Source organism: Myotis lucifugus, unplaced genomic scaffold, assembly GCF_000147115.1.
Source record: "Myotis lucifugus unplaced genomic scaffold, Myoluc2.0 scaffold_251, whole genome shotgun sequence".
NCBI lineage: Eukaryota > Metazoa > Chordata > Mammalia > Chiroptera > Vespertilionidae > Myotis > Myotis lucifugus.
In genome coordinates, this window is record NW_005871299.1 from 470,119 (window position 1) to 476,118 (window position 6,000).

The following is a 6,000-nucleotide window of genomic DNA, read 5'->3' on the forward strand; positions in this document are numbered from 1 at the left end:
TCAATTTTATTTTTTTTAAATGTCACATTTCTAACGAGAACAATAGCAAGGATAAAATAGTGAAGTGGTTTGCCTTTTAAATAGTCACTAAACTTTTGTCTTACTAGTTTGGATTATTCTTAACCCCCAAAATGAGAAAGTATTTTTCTAGAATGTCATTTGAAAAGTAAAATATTTGATGGCATTCTTAGATATACACTTCATCCAAAGAAAATACACATTAAATTTAATTTTCAGCAATAAATTTTTATTTTAATTATATATCTTAAAAATGTAAGACCTTTTCATGATTTATAGAGCTAAGAAAGCAAAGCTGAATTATTCTCACTTTATTTATGAATGAGACTTCTTTAAAATTTTACTTTCTCAACGAACAAACAAAATTGAAAAAGACTTATAGTCACAGAGAATAGACTGATGGTGTCAGAGGGAAGGGAAGTTGGGGGGCTGGGTGAAAGAGATAGAGAAATTAGAAGTACAATCCCTTTACAAATTGATGGTTAAAAAATAATCGCAGGGATGTAAGGTACAGCATAGGAAATATAGTCAATAATATTGCAATAACTATGTATTAGAAATATTAGAGGAAATACTTTGTAAAGTATATGATTGTCTAACCACTATGCTGTACACCTGAAACTATTACAAAATAATATTGAAAACTGTAACTGAAAAATAAAATCTAAAGTTCTTTAAAAATATAAAAATAAAAATGTGAAATCCTAACTTTAAAAAAAAATTTCTCCATTGCAATGCATGCTGTAGCCAATTGGACTTCACATAATAGGAACAAGCATCAGTCCATATAGTATCCAAGAATTAATGTTAACACCTTTACTCAACTCCACACTAATGCACCATTAGATCTCTTATGTAACACTTTCCTTCTTTCAGTGTTTTCCTTCATTCTATTTTTGTCTGTTTTGTAGCTATTCACATTGCAACAGTGATTTGGGGGATCTGAGGATTCACACAAATAGGACACTGGCAGTTGGATTGTTTGGTATCTTTTTAAAAAATTGATTTGAGAGAGAGAGCGCGAGAGACAGAAACATCTGTAAGAGAAACATCCATAGGCCGCTTCTTTTTCTCACTTTGGGAACCAACCAGGGACTGAACCTGCAACCTGAGTCTATGCCCAGACCCACAACATAGTTACCAGCTAGGTGCCTGTTTGGTACTTTCTGATGTTAGAGCAGAAAAAGTATGAATTTCTGAATTTTGGTCACCAGCACCCTCTAGTGACCAAAAGTTCCAATAACAATTTTTGAAAGAGATGTTTTGCTTAACACATTGCTTACCGCTCACGAGTTTTCGCGTGTTTCGTGCCCCATCTGTTAAGGACCGCTCACGAGTTTTCGCGTGTTTCGTGCCCCATCTGTTAAGGACCGCTCACGAGTTTTCGCGTGTTTCGTGCCCCATCTGTTAAGGACCGCTCACGAGTTTTCGCGTGTTCCGTGCGCCATCTGTTAAGGACCGCTCACGCGTTTTCTCATGTTTCGCGTGCTGTTAAGGACCTTAGATGTCAACACACTGTCTTGTCCACTGTGGGGCGCAGTTACGGTGTTTTGGCCAGGTTCAAGCCTCGGACTAATGAAAGGACAGGGTCCTCTCACTGCCACGTGCAAGTCCCAGCTGGAGGGCAGGGACCTCCCAGCACAATCATAGATAGCCAAGGGCTGTGGTTGTAAGCTTGAACATATGGTCCGAACACGTGGCCCCACGTGCCTTGTGATAGAGTTTAGGTGCATGTAGTTGAGTGGGGATGAAACTCACGAGAATGCTGTAAACAACGGGATCACGCCCCTACTTTGCCTCGTGGCATCTGCTATAAAATAAAGACACGGCTTGTGGGCACTGGCGCTGTCTCCTCTTCAGGGAGCAGCGTCCCACCGAGACCCAGCTATTATTCTCTTGTCTGTCTTTCCTTAATCCTTTCACCCCCGCCCCCCCCACTCAGAGACACCCTTGGCCGTGCTGGCGTGGCACAGTCCACATCGAATGAAGAGATCTCATTGGTGGAAACCGTGCAGGTCAATCTACGAAAAACTATATAATTGCACGAACCCATAAAGCATTGCAGTTACATTGTATTTTGGTCATTTGAATAGTCTTTGTCTTCAAGTTCCTGGCGCTTTTAGAAATGCCCTCTCTCAGAAAAAGGAAGGAAACCAACGAAACTGATACACTTCCGGAGGTGTAACGATAATTTATCAGATAGTCCTAGTGAGATCGAAGATGCGGATGACTGTTTGGACGATTCCGGAGACGATTCTACTGATTCTACTGACAGTGAAATTATTAGACCTGTAAGGAAGTGCAAGGTGGCAGTGCTTTCAATACTGACGAAGCTACTGATAATTGTTGGTCTGAAATTGACACACCACCACCTTACAAATGTTTGAAGGTCATGCTGGGGTCACTACATTTCCGTCTCAGTGTGACTCTGTACCCTCTGTGACCAATCTCTTTTTTGGTGATGAATTGTTTGAGATGTTGTGCAAAGAGCTGTCCGACTATCATGATCAAACCGCAATGAAACGCAAAACACCATCTAGAACACTAAAATGGTCTCCGGTTACACAGAAGGACATCAAGAAATTCCTTGGCCTAATTATTCTGATGGGTCAAACAAGAAAAGATAGCTTGAAAGACTATTGGTCAACAGATCCTTTGATATGTACCCCTATATTTCCACAGACAATGAGTCGCCATAGATTTGAGCAAATATGGACATTCTGGCATTTCAATGATAACGCCAAAATGGACAGTCGCTAGGGGAGACTTTTTTTTTTAATATATTTTATTGATTTTTTACAAAGAGGAAGGGAGAGGGATAGAGAGTTAGAAACATCGATGAGTAAGAAACATCGATCAGCTGCCTCTTGCACACTCCCCACTGGGGATGTGCCCGCAACCAAGGTACATGCCCTTGACCGGAATTGAACCTGGGACCCTTCAGTCTGCAGGCCGATGCTCTATCCACTGAGCCAAACCGGTCAGGGCATCGGGGAGACTTTTCAAGATTCAACCTGTGCTGGATTATTTCCTGCATAAATTTCGAACAATATACAAACCAGAGCAACAGTTGTTTTTGGACAAGGGAATGATTCCATGGAGAGGACGTTTAAAATTTCGCACGTACAACCCAGCGAAAATAACAAAATACGGTTTACTTGTTCGGATGGTGTGCGAGAGTGACACCGGCTATATCTGCAGTATGGAGATATACACTGCTGAAGGAAGGAAATTGCCAGAAACTGTTCTTTCAGTCCTTGGACCCTATCTTGGCATATGGCACCATATTTACCAGGATAATTATTACAATGCTACATCTACTGCTGAATTGCTGCTACAGAACAAAACTAGAGTCTGCGGGACTATTAGGGAGAGTAGAGGTTTACCCCCAAATTTGAAAATGAAAACATCAAGAATGAAGAAAGGTGACATAATATTTTCCAGAAAAGGCGATATTCTTCTCCTAGCATGGAAAGACAAGCGGGTTGTCCGAATGATATCAACGATCCATGACACTTCTGTCTCGACAACAGGGAAAAAAAATAGAAAAACGGGAGAGAATATTGTAAAACCTACCTGCATCAAGGAATACAATGCCCACATGAAAGGCGTTGACCATGCGGATCAATTCCTTTCGTGTTGTTCCATTCTAAGGAAAACGATGAAATGGACAAAAAAAAGTAGTGCTGTACTTTATAAACTGTGGACTTTTCAATTCATTTAGAGTGTACAATGTCCTCAATCCACAAGCAAAAGTGAAGTATAAACAGTTTCTGCTATCGGTGGCGAGAGACTGGATAACAGATGACAATAATGAAGGCTCTCCGGAACCAGAGACAAATCTGTTCAGCCCTTCCCCTGGGGGTGCAAGGAGAGCACCTCGTAAAGATCCACCCAAAAGGTTGTCAGGTGATATGAAGCAGCATGAACCTACGTGTATTCCAGCGAGTGGAAAGAAAAAATTTCCTACGAGAGCCTAGCCTGCAGAGTTTGTGCCGCCCATGGAAAAAGGAGCGAATCTAGATACTTATGTAAATTTTGTTTGGTCCCTCTTCATAGAGGAAAATGTTTTACGTAGTACCATACATTAAAAAAGTACTAGGAACTTGGTTTTTGTAAATAAGTTATAATTATTGAAAAACAACACCTAAAGTGCATTATGACCTGTAGTTATGATTTAAATAACATGCAGTTTGCCCAAAAACGTCTGGTCCCTGGCGTGTCTTAGAGATTTCTATGCGGTACGCAATGTGTTAAGAAACCTCTGATAGCTTTCCTAGGGGTCTACTGACTTAACTCTGGTTTTGTTTTCCTTTGAGTGCACAAACTGGCATGTCTGCTTAATCTAGTGGTTCTCAACCTGTGGGTCGCGACCCCTTTGGTGGTCGAACGACCCTTTCACAGGGGTTGCCTAAGACCATCCTGCATATAAGATATTTACATTACGATTCATAACAGTAGCAACATTACAGTTATGAAGTAGCAACGAAAATAATTTTATGGTCGGGTCACATGAGGAACTGTATTTAAAGGGCCAGAAGGTTGAGAACCACTGGCTTAATCAATAAACCAGTGGAGGATAATTGAAATAACACGTTCAAATGTTTTTTTAAAAATTTAATGTATATATTCACATATTATATATTTTAACTAAATTTTTACCCTAGAAAGGATTTTAATCCACAAATTTAATTGTATTACTCCTGCATCTTACATTTTAAAATTCACAATATTGAGCTATTTACTTCTACTGAACTTCTATTAAGAGATGTTAACAGCCGAAACCGGTTTGGCTCAGTGGATAGAGCGTCGGCCTGTGGGCTGAAAGGTCCCAGGTTCGATTCCGGTCAAGGGCATGTACCTTGGTTGCGGGCACATCCCCAGTAGGGAGTGTGCAGGAAGCAGCTGATTGATGTTTCTAACTCTATATCTCTCTCCCTTCCTCTCTGTAAAAAATCAATAAAATATATTTAACTTCTACTGAACTTCTATTAAGAGATGTTAACATAGCCCTAGCTGGTTTGGCTCAGTGGATAGAGCATCAGCCTGTGGACTGAAGGGTCCCAGGTCTAATTCCAATCAAGGGCACATGCTGGGGCTGTGGGCTCGATCCTCAGTAGAAGTGCAGGAGGCAGCAGATCAATGACTCTCTCTCATCATTGATGTTTCTCTCTCCCCCTTCCTCTCCGAAATCAATAAAAAATATATTTTAAAAAATATATATATTAAAAAAATATAGCAGATATTAACTGACTCCCTTGTCAAACATTGATTGCCTGACAGGCTGTTCGAAGGGCTAGGACTACTAGGTAAAGACATGGTCTATCAAGAAATTCACCTAATTCCTATAATAACTCAGAAGTACCAGGATGGCATCTTAGTATTCTAAATTGAGTTGTGAAGGCCAAATGTGAAAGGGATGATAGTGGAGTGTGTGCAGGGCATTCATATCATAGGAAACTTGTACAACAATGAGTGTCTCTCCCAAGTAGTTCATATGTACCCAGGTATACTAGATTTGGAGTTTAGGAGGATGAGGTGGTGAGATGTCAGTACTTAAAAAAAAAACATGACCTTTTTATGACTTATAAAAGGATTGTAGTTTAATCCTGAAAGCCATGGAAAGACACTGAAAGAAATGACAAACAGAACTGATAGTTAAAAAGACCATTTTGGTATCACTGTTTGGTGAAACAAATTAATTCAGCAAATACTATGGAAAACCTTCTATTTGCCAGACAGAACTGGAGGCCAGATGACCATTTAGGAGGCAACATAATATCTTAGCTTACAAACCAAAGTAGTGGCAGTAGTAATGGGGCAGTGTGGGTTTGAGGCTTTGAGGTAGAACTATTAATTCTAAGTAAATCAGATTTGGTTTAGAGTAGGGAAGCAAAAGAGAAATCTAAGGATTCCTTCCTATTGACCAATGTCACCCCAATTTAATTAGAAAGACAAAGAGGAAAGAAAACAAAACAAAAA